At 42.0% G+C, this 17,547-nt stretch overlaps 1 protein-coding gene across 1 annotated transcript in view; it reads right to left on the bottom strand.

Annotated features, from left to right (window-relative positions):
• The window catches only part of LOC123233181 (zinc finger protein 208-like), a 347,813-nt gene that overhangs the window by 275,380 nt on the left and 54,886 nt on the right, over positions 1 to 17,547 (bottom strand). The window lies entirely within an intron of this gene.

The following is a 17,547-nucleotide window of genomic DNA, read 5'->3' on the forward strand; positions in this document are numbered from 1 at the left end:
GTTGAGGGGAGACTTGATTTGGTCTTGGAGAATGAATGAGATCTCATGAAATGAAGGATGGGAGAGAGAACCCCTGTCAGACTTGTGACCATAGAAGACATAGAAAATGTTATAAAAATGAAATAAATAATTTTGATTACATTTAATTAAAAAAGGTTTTGTATTTAATTATGGTATATGCGGGTGATGGAATACTATTGTGCTAAAAGGAATAATAAACTGGAGGAGTTCCAGGTGAACTGGAAAGACCTCTGGGAACTGATGCAGAGCGAAAGGAGCAGAGCCAGAAGAATATGGTAAAATTGAATGCAATGGACCTCTGTACCAGCAGCAATGCAATGACACAGGACAACTCTGAGGGATTTATGGTAAAGAACACTACCCACATTCAGAGGAAGAACTGCAGGAGAGGAAACATATAAGAAAAACAACTGCTTGAACGCATGGGCTGAGGTGGACATGATTGGGGATGTAGACTCGAAACTACCACACTAATGCAACTATCAACAATTTGGAAATAGGTCTTGATCAAGGACACATGACAAAACCAGTGGAAATATGCGTCAGCCATGGGTGGGGGGAGTGCGGGGGGTGAAGGGGAAAGTAGGAGCATGAATCATGTAACCATGTTAAAAATGAATATTAATAAATGTTTAAATTTAAAAAAAGGTGTTGTACAAATAAAACCAGTGCAAACAAGTTTAGAAAGGAAGCAACAAATTTGTACCAGGAGGATCTTACAGCAAGTATATCTGACAAAAACACTCGTCTCTCAAATATGCAAAGAACTGAGTCAAATTTATAGGAATACAAAGCATTCCCTTATCAAAAAATGGTCAAAGGACATGAACAGGCAGTTCTAAGAGGAAGAAATTAAAACTATCCAAAGTCACATGAAAATGCTCCAAATCACTACTAATTAGAGAAATGAAAATTAAAACAACTCAAAGATACCACCTCACACTTACCAGATTGATTTAACATGATCATAAAGGAAAATGAGAAATGTTGGACAGAATTTGAGAAAACGGAGACACTGATGCACTTGTTGGTGGAACTGCGAACTTATTCAACCAGCCTAGAGAGCAATATAAAACCAGTTTCAGAGTACTACAAAACTATAATTACTATTTGACCCAACAATACCACTAATGGGTCTGTATACCAGAAAAATTAGAGATTAGGGAAAAGGAACTACCAAAATATTTTAGCAGCTCTCTTTGTAGTGGTAAATAATTAGAAACTGATGGGTTATCCATTACTTAGGAAAAGGATAAACAAGTTGTAGTATATGTTTGTAATGGAATACTATTACACCATAAGGAACAATTAATGAGATGAGTTCAGAAAAACCTAGAAGGACTTATATGAACTAATGTAAAGTGAAGTAAGCAGAACAAGAAGAACAATGTATTCATTAATAGAAATGTTGCATGATTGCAATTGTGAAGGACTAAAGACTCTTTCTCCTTGATATTCTCTTCTCCCTGTTTTTCAGATACTATCTCCTGAATTTTTTCCTGCCACTCTTTCTTAGTCTCCTTTGCTGGATTTTTATCCAAGTCATTCCCACTCATTCCAGATATTTTTTCAGACTTCTACCCTTGACTCTCTTCTCCCTCCACACTTTCACACACTGATCTATCAGCTCCCTAGGTTCGATGACCTATGCTGATGATTCTCCAGTGTCCTTATCTAGTCCTACTTTCTCTTTACCTCCATTCTTTTTTAAAATTTTTAATATTTATTTTTTAGAAAAGTTAGCATGGTTACATGATTCATGCTCTTACTTTCCCCTTCACCCCCTGACCTCCCCCCCCATAGCTGATGCGCATTTCCATTGGTTTTAACATGTGTCATCGATCAAGACCTATTTCCAAATTGTTGATAGTTGCATTAGTGTCTATTAGAAATCTTATACTAGATTCCTTAAACTTAACATTTCTAATACTGAATTCAAAATCTTACCCTCAAAACTTCCCTTTTCCAAACTTTTCTGGTCATAGGCACCTCCATCCTGCCAGCCTCCAGCATCTCCTTGTCCTAGACTCCCAATATAAGTGTTATCTTCAACACTACTCTCTCCTGTCTACCTCCACTCACATTCTATCACTTGCCAGGGCTGGTTGAGTTCACTCTTGTAATATCTCAAGAATATACTGCATTCTCTTTCCTGACATTGCCATCATCTTTGTGCAGTCACTCATCTCTTCTTCCCTGAACTATTGAGATTACCTGCTTATTGATTTGCCTGACACAAGTCTCACCCTATTCTAATCCATCCTCAAGTCTACTGTCGAAATGATTTTCCTGAAGTTCAGGTCTGATATGTAACATCTCCCCCTATTCAATAAAGTCCAAAGGCTCCCTATTGCCGCCAGGAATATATATATATATATGAGTAGTTTTTCCTCATGTCCTTTATATGTGCCCATGAGTGTGATTGGATGTGACTGAAAGGGAGGCAAGAACAGCAATCTGTAGATTCTCTTTCCCTCACTCTTTTCCAAGGAAGATGTTGAATTCTGTCAGAAGAGAAACAGGAGATTGGAACTAGATCTTGACCACCTTGCTTCCCTCAAAGAGATAAAGTACCAGAAGACAACTATATTTCATCTGCTTCCTTAAATTCTGGTAGTCATGGGGAAATAATTTTAAGGTTCAAACTATCCTGCTAGCCACTTATCCTTTAAGGTAAATGCTATATATCTGAATTGTGACTAAGATATACATCTAAACTATACAAGGACTGCTTTCCCCCCAAATACCAATTCCACAATAAATGCATTTAGAGAATAACAAATATATCCATTAATCTAAATGAAAACCAACTATAAATTAGAGAAAGCATACATGGATGAACATTTTTCATATTAAATAGAGATTAAAGAAGCTCTCCCATTGGAAACATAATTCAATTCAACTAGCATAGAGAATTTCACTCAAATCTTACCCAGGAGAAACTCCCAAAATCTCTAGAGTTATAAGCTGGAATAGGGACATGATAGAAATATTAGCTCTTCTATTTGTTCAATTTTTCCTAGGGTATCCTCTCCCTTTATGGGCCTGAAGAGAGTCTGAAATACACATTTTATCTCTCAAAGCCAGAAGTCAAAAGACCAGGATCTCTTTTGTATCAAGCTCTCACCAACTCTGCCCATCACACAGGCTTGGAGAACTAGGAAATCTGTCTCTACCTTTGAGGAGAGCCCCATGTAAATGGCCTTTAAGCCAAGAATTACATATAAATATTCTGTTTTGCATCTAAGACCTTCATAATATATCCCCCCTCCATTTTCCCAGTCTTCTTACACCTTACACCCCCCCACACACACACATATTCTTTGATGCATTGACATCAATGTTGTGCCTCAAAAAAGATACTCATTCTCACACGGGTTTAAGAAAGTGTCTGTGTTTCACTGTTCTCCCATAAACCAGTGAATGGTTGAAGCCCTGCCACCTACTGTCCTAGGGTCTCGCCTTATCTAGTGGGAGGCACACTTCAAACACATACTGGTGCACAATTAGACTGGGTCAGAAAAGAAGTACATTCTTCTTCCAGAAGTGTAACTTAAAGGATCTTAAATGGGGTGAACTACCCCACAGAACCCCAAGAGAGAGGGGCAGTTAGGGCAGTTAAGAATGTGGATATAAAAGCAGCAATCCAGGCTTGAGTGACTCACTCTCTTTGGGGAAAAGAGGGCACAGAGTGGAAGAAGGGTTGGGATTGCAACTTCTCTTTAAGCCTAACTCATCTCTGACCTGAAGAGCAAGGTGGATTATTTCTATTTATGCATATAGGCAGTTATCAAGACTGTCTAACCAACACTGATTCTACGACTGCTGCAGAGAAATCTTGTCAGCAGTGTCTCAGCAAAAGCTTAAACATCTCCAGATCTTCAATCAAGCCTCTTTTGGCCATCTTGTACTTGATATTATTTGATACAAGGACAGAGCTTAGTTTGTAAGGTAGTTAGGGGAAGGAAGTGTCTAATTTTAGCTTTCCTCTCTGGGGGAAGCTATTCTGACAACACCTGAAGATTTTAGACAGATTTTACTTTTCCCTCTTACCCAAATACTTATCCTCTATCCCAAACCATCCAAGTTAATAAATCCTTATTTAGTTAAGTCTGTGGGTATGAAGTACTGTGGTCTAAGCCACATAGTGCAGATTTATACATTACTGAGGCCAAATCTCCATCTTGGCAGACTCTGTGAGCAGTTAAGATTCAGAGGCCAAAGAAGCTGTTGTGAAGACATCCTGAGCCAATGATCCATCCTGCTTCAGGGAATAAACCTCAATCAGTTGAAGACATCAATTCTTGTGGGATTATTCTCTTTTTACTAACAAGTTTATCCCTGTATAAATTGAGTCAGATAACAGTTATTCCTGGGACAGAGTCAATTTTGTAGAACAGTTACCAGATTCTAACTGCCAAAGAGGGGGAGGAGAAAGAATTCTATCTACTCACTCCCCTCCCCCCATAGAGGTTTGAATTTTTAGGCAGGGGCTCTGAGCTTGCTGTTGCATCATTGCAATCTTGTCCCATCTTAAAAGAAGCAAGAAATGATGAGTTTCTGGCTGGGTGTGTGGGCAATGGTTGGGAGCGTTCTTCTTGGCTCTTGTTCTGGCCCAGGTCACAAGGAACTCTGCTGCGAGATCAGTGGGGCCAGGGCTAGAGGAAAAGCAGTCTAGGCTCTATCATGGCTACAGAAAACTGGGGCAAAGCCTCCTCAATGTGAACCTGGTTTCCCTACAAGAGGAACACTATGTGGAGACAAAGATTTCTAGGGGACTTCAAATCTCCAGAGGCCTCTGCTTCCCCCACTTGGCCTTGGCTGTGGCTGCAGGGTTTTAGGTTAACAAGGCTTTGCTGGAAAGAAGGGGAGCTGTGGGACAGGAAAGGGGAACCCTGGCTGTGAGCATGAGCAGGGGCAGAAGCTGCTCTGCCCTGGGACCAAGGAGGAAGCAGCTGCTGCTCTGAGCTGCCTCCCCTGAAGAGCCCAGAGAGGTTTTTGTTCAGGGCTGAATCACTGTGGGAGAGGGACGCTCCTATGCTGCTGACAGTAATAATCTGCAGCATCTTCAGGCTCCAGGCTGCTGATGGTGAGAGTAAAATCTGTCTCAGACCCCCAGCCACTGAAGAGGGCAGGCACCCCGGATTCCAGACTAGTAGCTTCATAGATGAGGAGCCTGGGGGCTTGGCCAGGCTTCTGCTGGTACCAATTTAAGAGCTGAAATGTATCTACAAGTTCACTATAAGTAAGGCTGTCACTGGCCCTGCAGCTGATGGTGACTGTCTCTCCTGGAGATCTAGACAGAAAAGCTGGAGATTGGGTCAGCACGATGGCTCCTCCGGAATCTAGGAAGTCAGCAACATGAGAAGAAAACAGAAATGTGAGAGTCCAAGTCACAGTGTAGGAATGAGACTATTTTGTGAAGATCACAGAAATCCCAAATGAGGGAGTGACAATTATATGTGATTCCTGCCAACAGGAGACAGACTCCATCTCCCCCAAAAACCTCCCAGGGTAGGTGTTCTGGGCCTCATCATGCTTGTCAGCCTCTCTGCCTAGGGGGCTTCTTCAACCACTGGATGGGAGGCTCATGAGGTTTCTAATCCCTGAAAGTCTGGAGACTTCTAAACCCTTTCCCTGATCTGCTGAGACTTACCCTGAGCCCAGAGCATCAGGAGCCAGAGAAGTTGGCATGGGGAGATCATCCTGGCCTTTAGAGACTTGTCCAAAGAGGATTCAGAGCCCTGAGAAGGGAGGCAGGAAGGAGGAAGCTTTTATCTTGTGAGCAGGGCTCATTGCAGCCCCCTTGTGTCCCTTTATGCAAAAGAGCCCCAGGGCTCCTCTGAGCCTCATCTCCAGGTCTCTGGAGCCACACTAAGTCACACTGGCTGAGGCTGAGGCTGGAGATGAGTCTCTCTTTTGTGTCCTCAAATTGGCACCTCAAGAGGAAAGAGAAGATCCTGTTTAGTGACTGATAGAGCAATGGTTGTAGCTGATTGTAGCTAGATGAGGGGAGGCTTCTCTCTGTGCCCCAGGACTCTGTCTATATCCCCAGGAACCAGGAGAACTCCAAGCCTGGGGAGATGACAGGCATGGCAGGAGCTCCCAGCTTGGAGGCTTTGGAGGTGCTTCAGCTAAATGCTCATGTGTCTGCCCCATCGTCTCTCATTCCTGGAGAAAGGGAGAATTCAGGGAGGCAATGAGGAGGATCTGACTGGAACTGGACACATCTCAGCTTGGGCTCTAGGGAAAACCAAGGAGAGCCTCATTCCAAGGTGGATGGATTTTGTCAGTCAGTAGATAAGATTACTGGAATTGTTCTGAGTTTGGTAGAGGAAAAGGAAAGGTCTATTCTTGTCCCCATTTTCCCATTCCAGTCATGCACTAAAGGAAAGGACCCTTCCTGTGGTCCATTACATATCCTGGCTGTGACTGTTTCTAAAAATGTGGATCTAGGTAAATCTGTGCGACCAATGTAACACTATGAAGATGAAGGTGACTGGATCAGAGACACAGTCTGGAGAATGGGTCATTCACTTCTGTCTTGGACAATTGCAAGGACACAAATTTTGTCCACCCACCTCCAATGATGTCTCCTCTGTCCAATCAGTTAACAGTGAATGAGTCAATGAAAAAATACTTATTAAGCTATATACAAAACAAAACGCTAAGTGCAAAAGATACAAATAGAAAAGCAGAAACAGTCCCTGCTCCTAAGCTGCTCATATTTTAATGGAAGATACAAAATATTAATTAGAATTAGTGATAGTAGTAGTAGTAGTAGTAGCAGCAGCAGCAGTAGTAGATATCTAGAATTTATTAACTGTCTTAAATTTTGCCAAGTAGAGAAACAAGGAGGCTGGAGAGTGGATCATTCACTTCTGGCTAATCAGTTCTCTCTTAGTGGATTGCAATACTCTTCTTATTGGACTCCCTGCCTCTGGTCTGTCCTCTCTCTAATAAAGCAGTAATGAATGAATAAATGGCAAAGCATTTGTTGAGTTACATGTAAAAGAGAATGCTAAGTGCAGAGAAGAATACAAGCAGGAAAGCAGAAGTAGTACCTGCCCAAAGCATGCTCATAATTTAACGGGCAATACATAATATTAATAATGGCAATATTTTACTGATAGCAAACCTAGCACGTATTGATCGCCCAGTCTCATTTTATCCTCATAATAGCCCTAGAAGGCAGGTTCTATTAGGAAGTACTGTACCTATTTTACAGATGAAGAGACTGAGATAGCCAACAGTTAAGTGACATGTTAATAATCATACAGTAAGCAAGCAAATGGGGCAGGTTCTGAACTCTGGCCTTCCTGACTCTAGGTCCAGAACTCTGTCCCCTGCATTATCTAGCTGCCTTGTATATAGAGAGATATAGACATAGATCTCTCTGTCCTTCTGTCTCTTTGTCTTTCTCTGTCTCTGTCTCTCCCTATTGATTCCGATTGACTTTAGTGTAATAGGTGCCCAATCAAACTCTGGCAGCTTTATATCTTCTCTACAATTTGTCCTTCTAGAGGCATGTCTGGGGGACAGCTGGGTAACTCAGTGGATTGAGAGCCAGGCCTAGAGACAGGAGGTCCTAGGTTCAAATCTGGCCTCAGACACTTCCCAGCTGTGTGACCCTGGGCAAGTCACTTGACCCCCATTGCCTAACCCTGTAACAAATAAAATTAATATAGAAGGATATGTATAAAAATATATTAGGGCTTAACAATAAAAATAAAAATAAGATAAAATAAAATGTAGAGGCATGTCTGTATTGTTGAGAAGTTAAATACTTTATTCAGTCTAACACAGCCAACATGGGGCAGAAACAGGACTTGATCCTGTATTTCTTGACTCTCAGGTCAAACAATTAATCAATAAAAATCAATTAACTGCCTACTATGTGCCAGGCACTGTGCACGTGAGAATAGGCAAAGAACATCCCAGGTTTTCAAGGAGCTTATAATATAAATGGCAAACAAATACAAATACAGGAAAAGCAAGCACCCCTCTATTCATTATTCCAGGTTTGCCCCTTCTTTATCACATATATTTATATCACTGATATCTAGATATGTATCATCTGTCTTTATATCATCTTGATCTATAGCATCCCTGTCCTGACCTGCTATATACTGGGAAGATAATGAGCACAAAGAGAGAAGAGGGAGGGCTGAGGATCATTTAGACCAGTGATGGGCAAACTTTTTAAAGAGGGGGCCAAAGGAAAGGAAATGCTCATCCGTCAGTCTGTTTCTAAAGCAACTCTTTCAAAGTCTCATTGTATTGTATCCTACTCATTGTATTCATCAGATTAGGAATAATGTTGTGGGGCCGGATAGAACATTTCAGGGGGCTGCATCTGGCCTGAGGCAATAGTTTGTCCATCACCGCTTTAGTCTATTTGGAGTTCAGTCTGGCTAAGTGTCAATTCTACTACTTCTCAGCTGGGTGGCTTTCATCTGATTACTAAATCTCTCTGAGTGGGCAAAATGATGAGGGGGGAAAGCCCATGGAGAATCCAGGAATCTCTGAGTTGGAGGTTTTGTGGAAGGAATCTAATTTTATTCTCTCTTTTGGACATGACCAAACCCAGATTTTAGGTATGGATCACAAAATTATCTTAAAATATCAGATGAATAGAGACTATTGCAATTTACACAATTTACACTCTTCCACAAAGGTATCAAATTGATATTTATTAAGTTGATTTGCACGTGTCACTCCTTTACCCTAAAATCTCCACTGGCTCCCTGTGGACAATAGGATCAAACACAAAATCCTCCACCTTTTAATATTTAACATTCTCCACAATATGGCTCCCACTTACCCTTCCAGGCTCATGTCATATTGACCAGTTTTGTGTCCTCACTGATCCCAATAAAATTAGTATGCTAGCTCCTCCTTGGACACAGCCTTCCATTAGTTATGGCCATGCCTTGGCACAAAGGATCCCCTCAGCCTATCACGCAGGGTATCCACACCTCTAAAAGACAACGAGGAGGTTCTGGCTGAAACTGGAGAGATCTTAGCCTGGGCCCCTGAGAAAACCCTAATAGAGTCATATTCCTAGATGAGATCTTTGTAGTTGTTCTGTGCACATTGGAGATACCTACCCTTGCCTCCATTTTCCTTTTAGAGACATCCACTAAAAGTGAGGACCCATATTATAATCCATTCCATATCCTGGTTGTGACTCTAGAAATGTAGATCTGTATGCCCAATGTAAGACCATGACTGGCTTAGAGGCAGAGACTGAGAGGCTGGAAACTGAGTCATTCACTTCTGGGTAATAACTTCTGTTCTGAGAAATTTCAAGAGCCTATATTTGGTCCACCTGCCTCCAGTGTCTCCCTGTCCAATCCATCAATGATGAATGAATAAATGAAAAGACAGTGATTAAGCAATGCCCAAAAACAGAATGCTAAGTGCTGGGGATATAAATGGAAAGGCAGAAATAGTCCTTTCTAAGGAGCTCATATTCTAATGGAGGATGCTATGTAAGAATAAAAACAATAACAATAATAATTATTATATAGGTAGAATTTATTGAATACTTAACATTTGAACAGTCCATTAAAATTTTAATTTATTTTTCTATATAATTGCATGTAAGAGGTAGGTGTTATTAGCTAATAGCATTGATATGTGATATTATATACATTTTTCAGATGAGGAATTTGAGATGGTCAGAAGTCGTGACATGATATGGGTACAGCTTGTAAGTACCTGAGGCAAGATTTGAATTCTGGTCTTCCCGAATTCAGGTCTAACCCTCTATTTACTGCACTACCTAGTGCCTGGGACATAGTTATACAGAGACAGATTTATCTGCATATTCTTTGGTGTGATAAGTGTTGATCCCAGTGAAAAATGTCAACCCTGCAACTTGACATCTTCTTGACCACTTAGAGTCTCAGTGATTTGACTAGCACTCGGGTGTTATGTATTTGTTCAGGAAGCCAGACAGCATGGTTCAGAAACAGGTTTGATCCTGGATTTCTTAACTTTCGGATCACCTCTCTGTCTGTGGTTCCATATTGTCTCATCTCTATCACATTTACTTTCATCATTGACTCCTAAATCTGTATCTTCTCTATCATCTCTCTCCCTATGGTGTGAGAAGAAATGGATACAGAGAGAGAAAAGGGAGGGCAGAAGATCACTTAGCCTATGTTTGGAAAGACGAGACTAAGCTTTCCATGGAAATTGGGGGGGAAGAATGTTGACCTTGGAATTTGGCCTTTCAGTTCTATTGCTTATTCATAAATACACTTTGTAGATATTTTGAAGACTCTTTCAGAGTACATTCTGGGAGTCTGAGGCCATGCCTGAGTACGAGGTTTCCCAGAACCTACTGAAAATCATTGTCAAATAATAATGGAAATCCTCAAGTTTAGTCCAGCTTGGTTGATCTGATAAAATGAAGTCTCAGGAAATTTAGGCTCATGCCTAGCGTCTAGCCTGTGTTCCATAAATGCTTTTGAATTAAATTGAACTAATCTGAATCTTGCTGCAATTATCTCCCTTTCAAAAGATGTCCTCCCCAAACAAAACAAGTCTACGTTTCATTCATTTCTGTTGTAACCAAACACTGTCCATGGAGATTTTGTTAATGGGATTCCGTCTTATGTCTTGCAACACAAGGAAGCCTCTGATTGTGTGTTCAGGGATTCCACCAGTTCTTCAGAAGCTGCAGAAGATGCTTAACTATGGAGGCAAGCAGTTGACTAGCGTGTGACTATGAGAAGAGCAATGGTGCCCTCTTCTCTTCTGCTGGAGGCATCCTTCACGTTCTTCATCTTTTCTCCCAGTTCTAGTAACCCTGTGATAGAGCTAGAATAGGCACCTGAGGAATGACCCAGGAGGGTCCAACCATTCATTGTATATGGATATAAGTTACCACAAAAGGTGAGTAAATAAAGCAATAGAGCAACAGCTCCCATATATGCACAAATGCATCATTTGCATCCACCCTATATGAGGTCTTTTGATCCTCACAACTTTAGCAAGGTGGAGAAAATGGATGTTCAGAAAGATTATATGGTTATCAAATTTCAGGAGGAAAATTCAAACCCAAGTCTTCATAAATCCAAGCCCATTTCTCTATTATTCCCTTAATTGATAAATATTAGAACTGATCCTAGAAAGGAGTATCCCCATTGTACACAGACTCTCCAAACCTGGGCAATGTTGAACTATTACAGTGCAAATAAAGTATGTTAAGACATAGACATCATGATTCTTCCTAATGCTTGCCTGCTTGGGATGTGACCACAGCCTAAGACCATTCACAAGATGCCACCTCCCATCTCTGTGGATGTACCCTAGCATCTTCTGCTTCCTGACCTCTTAGAATCTCCCACTTTCTTTAAGACTCAGTTCAAGCAGGACTTCCTCCAGGATCCTTTTCTCAATCCCTTCAGCAGGCAGCTCCTTCAATTCCAAGATTACCTTCCATATATTCTCTATCTTGTATTTATTGTTTTGGTATATATTGTCCAATTCTTTACAATAGCGGCAGGAAATATTTCTTCAGGTACTTACAAATATTATAAGTTTATGCTTGTGTTTGTGTATCAAAAAAGGTCCAAGCAGTGAGAACATAGGTTGGGACCCTGAGAGGCCATTTCAGGGTGAGGAGAGAGAGGAAGGGGGTGATGAGGCCAGAAGCAAAAGGCTCATTCCTCAGCTTCCCAGGTTGAGTCTCTAAAAGAGAAAAACTCCTCTAGCTGCATGTTCTCAGATTGAGCCCCAAAAGTTACCCAAAACCCCAAAGCAGTGTACTACCCTTGATTTCTCAGGATGTCCTATCAGGGAGGGAGAGAGACAATGTGGATCTTATAATTTCAGGAAACATATGTTGAAAATTGTTCTTATATGTAATTGGGAAAATAAATATTAAAAAAGAAAGTTTGGTTCATTGTCCTCCCATGAGCCAATGAAGGAGTGGGGCCCTGCCACCTACCATCCTAGGCTCTCCCCTTTTGCCTTGTAGAAAGTACACTCCAATAAACATGGGTGCACAAATTGGCCTGAGTCAATCAATAAGGATATTGTCCTCCTAGGAACAGGAAATGAGGAGTCACTGACTGGAGGGGTGAGTGGGTGGGTGAGGCACCTACCCAGGCCATAAGGAACCCTGCTTTTTGAGATGAGTAGAGCCAGGACTGGGGAAAAAGCAGTCTAGTCCACATCCGTGCTTCAGGGACCTGAAACAAAGCCTCCTCAGTATGAACTTGGGTTCCCAACAAGATAAACGCATTCTGTCCAGGCAAAAATTTCCAGTGGACTTGAAAAGGGATTTTCTCCCTTTGTTTCCCAAGGGGATCTGCTACCTCCACTCTGCTTTGACTGTGGGGACAGGGTTTGTGACTGACAAGGCCTTGTTAGAACAGTGGGGACCTACAAATCAAGAAAGGGGAAACCCTGGGAAATGTGAGCATGACCAGAGAGCAGAAGTCCCTTTGCCCTGGGGAACAGCGGAGGAAGCAGCTGCTGTTCTGAGCTAAATCCACTGAGCAGTCAGAGTAGGTTTTTGTTCAGATCTGAAACACTGTGGGCATGGAATGTATCCCTGTCTGCAATAATAATCTCCAACATCCTCAGGCTCCAGGCTGCTGATGGTGAGAGTGAAAGCTGTCCTAGTTCCACTGCCACTGAATCTGGCAGGCACTCCAGATACCAGACTGGTAGCCCAGTAGATGAGGTGCCTGGGGGCTTGGCCAGGTTTCTGCTGGTACCAGAACAAGTGGTCCTTACCATCATCACCTATTAGACTTGTACTGGCCTTGCAGTTGATGGTGACTCTCTCTCCTGGAGATACAGACAGGGAGGCTGGAGCCTGGGTCAGCACAATGTCTCCTTGGGAATCTAGGAAACCAACAAAGTTAAAGGAAGATAGAAATGTGAGAATATTCAAGTCAAAATATATAAACAAAAGTTTTGTGGAGACCATCAAAATCCCAAATGAGTGGAAATTGATCATATTTGCTGTCAACATGAAACAGAAAACCTCTTTTCCCATTCCTCACTCTTTTTTGTAATTTGGGACCTTGCCATGCTTGTCAGCCCCTGTCTGCCTATGTTGCACCTTAGTTTTATCATCTCCTGGGTCCTGGAGTCATAAGGTTCTTAATCTCTGAAAATTTATGGTCTTCTATAACTATTCACGGTTTTGCTGCTTCTTACCATGAGCCCAGAACACCAAGAGCCAGAGAAGCTGGCATGGGGAGATCATCTTGGCCTTTAGAGACCTCTAGAAAAAGTCCTCAGAGCCCTGAGAAGGCAAACATGAAGGGGAAGCTTTTATCTTCTGAGCAGGGCTCATTATAGGTTTCTTGTGGCTCCATATGCAAAAGAACCCCAGGGCTAGTGTTAGGTCCATCTTAATATCTCTGTATCTGCACTAAGTCACGATGGCTGAGACTGACTCTGGAGGATCCTTTTATTTCCTCAATTTGTGGCCTCAGGAGGGAAAAGACCATATTTAGTGTATAGAAATGGTTACAGCTGGTTGTAGATAGATGAAGGGAGACCACTCTCACTCTCACCATTCCTATTGACTTGTTACATTTCCTACTTGATATTTGACCTTGTAAATCACCTACATGGTGGAGGGCACGAGACCATGGTGACAAAATGAGTTTCTCATGGGGACTCTCTAGTTTTTATGGTTTTCCCCCAAGTACATAGTTGCAGGGCCAACAATGAACTCTTTTCTGCCTCTAATTCAAGGGACAGCAACAGCAGTCTTGACCATTAACCAATGGATGGATCTATCATTCAGATCCAAGAACATTGGATAGCAACTCTGAAGGTCTTCCAAGTCCTGGTCATCCACATGATGGGCATACACTCACTCCTTCACTGCCTACCTTATACTTGCAGGATGTCAGAAAGCATTGGTATGACTAGATGGTGCCTGGACCAGGAAGTGGACTATCAACTGATGAAAATCAGTTTGACTGCAATGTCCCCAATCCTTCACTCTGTAAGTTTCAAAATTAATATCCAAAATTAAAATCCAAAAACTCCAAGCATTATATTTAATAAGATTTATTAAATTTAACTTGAAGCAAAAGGGAAACTACAAGGCTAGAGTCAAGAGGGAGCTCACCCTAGCCACACATGTAGAAGAGAGAGTGAGGAGTCACAGAAACTATATACAAACAACATAACAAGGTAAACGTGAGGACGAAGGGAAAGGGAATTTTGAGACAAGGAAAGAATTCTGGGAGATGGAGTCCAAGGGTTCAAGATTTTTTTCTAATTACACAACTCCCACTTCAGCCGCTTGCTAGAATGGTACTATTTGGTTTCCTACATCCCAGTTCTTTATTCTTACTTTCCTGCTCCTCATTTCTACTTTCTCATTAAGTAATTTAGAAAGTACCTTCATTTTACAGGTCTTATACAAAACAAGGCAATTTTCCATTGGGCTCAGAATGGCTCAAAGTCTCAAAGTATAAGATTGAGTCCTAAGAGTCTCTGGGCTCCCAATGGATCATGGAGACCCACTGTGGTGTCCACTGTGGGAATATAAGCAAAACACTAATATTGCCCTGTCCTGGGGCTGTTTTCTCCTTTCCTTGTGAGCCCCATTCAAGTTTGGTAAAGGTTTCTCTGTGAGATTACACCTTTCATCTGGACTCCTCTGCACCACAGGGGCTAAGAAAAGAGCATTGTGAGAAATTCCTTATTGATGTACTTTTGTGGCTTATGATGTAGCAAGGGAAAAAGGAATGACTGGGTAAAGAGGAAAAAGGAGAACTTAGAGCAAGTAGCATCATGAAAACTCAGGAGAAGAGAAAGAAGGGGGACATCAATCAACAACATCTCATCCTGAAAGGGATAATCCTAAAGCCTAGCTCTGACCATAGAACTCCCCTGCCCAGTGCCCAATATGCAGGAGGTGCTTAATCAGTGTTGACTGACTGAATAAGTTGGAGTGGCTTCTCTTTGTCTTTAGGATCCAATACAAACTATTCTCATTTAACTTTTCCATCTATGTCTAGCATCCCTTTCTGGACCAATTACACAAGAGATTCATTTAGGCATTCTGTCATCCAACCTAAATATCTGACTTGCTCTCTGTCACAAAGGACATTCCATCCCCTCTCTCCATGCCTGTTTCTCAGCTTTGCCCTTTGTCTTGAATGCATTTCTTATATACCTCTGACTCTGAGCTCCATTCAAGTCCCTCCTCTTACAGCACATCTGATTTCCCTCACTGTCCATACATCATTTTTTATGCCCCATGAAATTACCACTATAAAGACATTACTGTGCCTCTACTTTATGACCTTCATTTCTTGTAAGCAAATTCTTCCATATTAGAAAAGTCATGTAAGCAAATTCAGGGTCAGCAACTGCTTATATTCCATGTGAACCCATCACTTCTGTAACAGGAGTCCAGGATAAAGTCTGGGAACATTGAGAGGACAGCATCTCAGAGCACAGTTGAAGTAAATTTAGAAGCTGAGGTCACTCTTTCTTCTATTCAGTGCCTAGGACTGACCAAGGAGCCCTGAGGGAAGTAGTAAAAACGTCTGTGTGCCAAAAAGACGGGGCAGAGCTCTGAGACTTCATACACCAGAGATCCATTGGGGCAAGGGACAAAATTCAGTGACCCAGGGCAAAAATGACCAGGGAATGGGTACAGTCCTGCTACCTAAAGTCCTAGGAGATAACCTTATGGTTAGTATACTCCCATACACTCAGGTGCACACACAGGAAACCTTGGTGAGCCAGGGAGATCCCCAGGGCCAGGGAACAAAATGTCACTGACTGGAGTGGGCCATTCACCCTCGATCCTTACACCTGCCTAGGTCACAGAGAAGCCAACTCTCTGTGATAAGGGAGCCTTGCCAGGAGGAAAATAAATATGGTGTTTGCCATTGCTTCAGAGAGTTGGAACAGAAACTGCCCTAAAAGGAACTTGGGGTTGCAGCATGAGACACTAGGTTGAAGCAAAGATGCCAAGTGAATTTGAAATGTCAGAAAAGCCCCCTTTGTCTCCTGGGGTCCTGGGCTGTGTCCATTCTGCCTGGGCTGTGTGGATCAGGTTGTGACTGACATGTATTTGGCAGTGGCACCAGTGGGGCAGGGAAAGGGAAATCCTGGGAGAAGTTTACCAGACTAGAGACCAAGGGCAAGGCTATGCTGGGCATCCAGGAGGAAGCATCTGCTTCTCTGACCTCAAACAGTTGAACAACCTGGGGCAGTTTTTGCTCAAGCCTCAAACACTGTGAGAGACCAGTTATAACCCAGCATGCAGTAATAATTTCCTGTATCCTCAGGCTCCACGCTGCTGATGGTGAGAGTGAAATCAGTCCTAGACCCACTGCCACTGAAGCGGGCTGGCACTCCAGATTCTAGCCTGTTAGCCCAGTAGATGAGGAGCCTGGGGGACTGGCCAGGTTTCTGTTGATACCAGTATAAGGAGTCAACACCAGAAATACTTGTTACACTCTCACTGGCCCTACAGCTAATGGCGACTCTCTCCTGGAGATCTGGACAAGGAGGCTGGAGACTGGCTCAGCACAATGACTCCATCACAATCTAGGAAAAAGCAAAATTAGATCAGGACAGAAATTCATGAATGCTCTTGACAAAAGATAAAAATAAGACAATCTTGTGGAGAACAATGAATTCACAAATCAGTGACAATCAATTGTACTTGTTATCAGTATAAGACCCAAATCATGTTTCCGCACAGAATTCACTGAGTTTTTAGTTTGTTTGTTTTTATTTTAAATTTGGGGTCTGTTCTTGCTTGTCAATCTATCTAACTTGCAGATCTATCTAATTCACACACAGTTTAAGATATATCACCCAGTAATGTGGTTGATCCTATTCAAAAATGAGGGACAAATGCTGATATTAATAATAGCTTTAAATTCTCTGTAAGTAGTAAATTAAAGTAGCCAAGTAAAGGGGTTGGATTTAATGAATGACCTCTGTGCTCCTTTCTATCCCTCAGTCTATAATCCTTTAATCCTCATGGAAATTATGATGAAGACCCTGAGTTTAATGTACTCAGATACACATTTCCCTTACCCAGTAAATTATATGGGATAGTGGAAGAAAATTGGATTTTTAAAACGAGATTCCTTAAACCCCTGAGTTATTTGGTAGTTATTTGGCCAGAGAAACAACTGATGATTATTAAGTGTTTACTACATTCCAAGAACTGTGCTAAGTGGTGGAGCTAGAAAGAAAGACCACATTAGTGTCTAACTTCAAGGATCTTCTTATATTCTAAAGGAGGAAACAGTATGTAAATGATTAGATGGGGGGGGGGAAGACACAGAAAGAGAGAGAGAGAGGAAGAGAGGAAGAGAGGAAGAGAGAGAGACAGAGAGAGACAGAAAGAGAGAGAGGGAGGGAGGAAAGGAAAAGGAAAGAGAGAGTGAGAGAGAGGAAGAGAGAAAGAGAAAGGGAGAGAGAGGGAGAAAGGAAGAGAGAGAGAGAGAGAGAGAGAGAGAGAGAGAGAGAGAGAGACAGAGAGAGAGAGAGAGAGAAGGGAGA

This window comes from Gracilinanus agilis, chromosome 2 (genome assembly GCF_016433145.1).
Source record: "Gracilinanus agilis isolate LMUSP501 chromosome 2, AgileGrace, whole genome shotgun sequence".
NCBI classification, from domain to species: Eukaryota; Metazoa; Chordata; class Mammalia; order Didelphimorphia; family Didelphidae; genus Gracilinanus; species Gracilinanus agilis.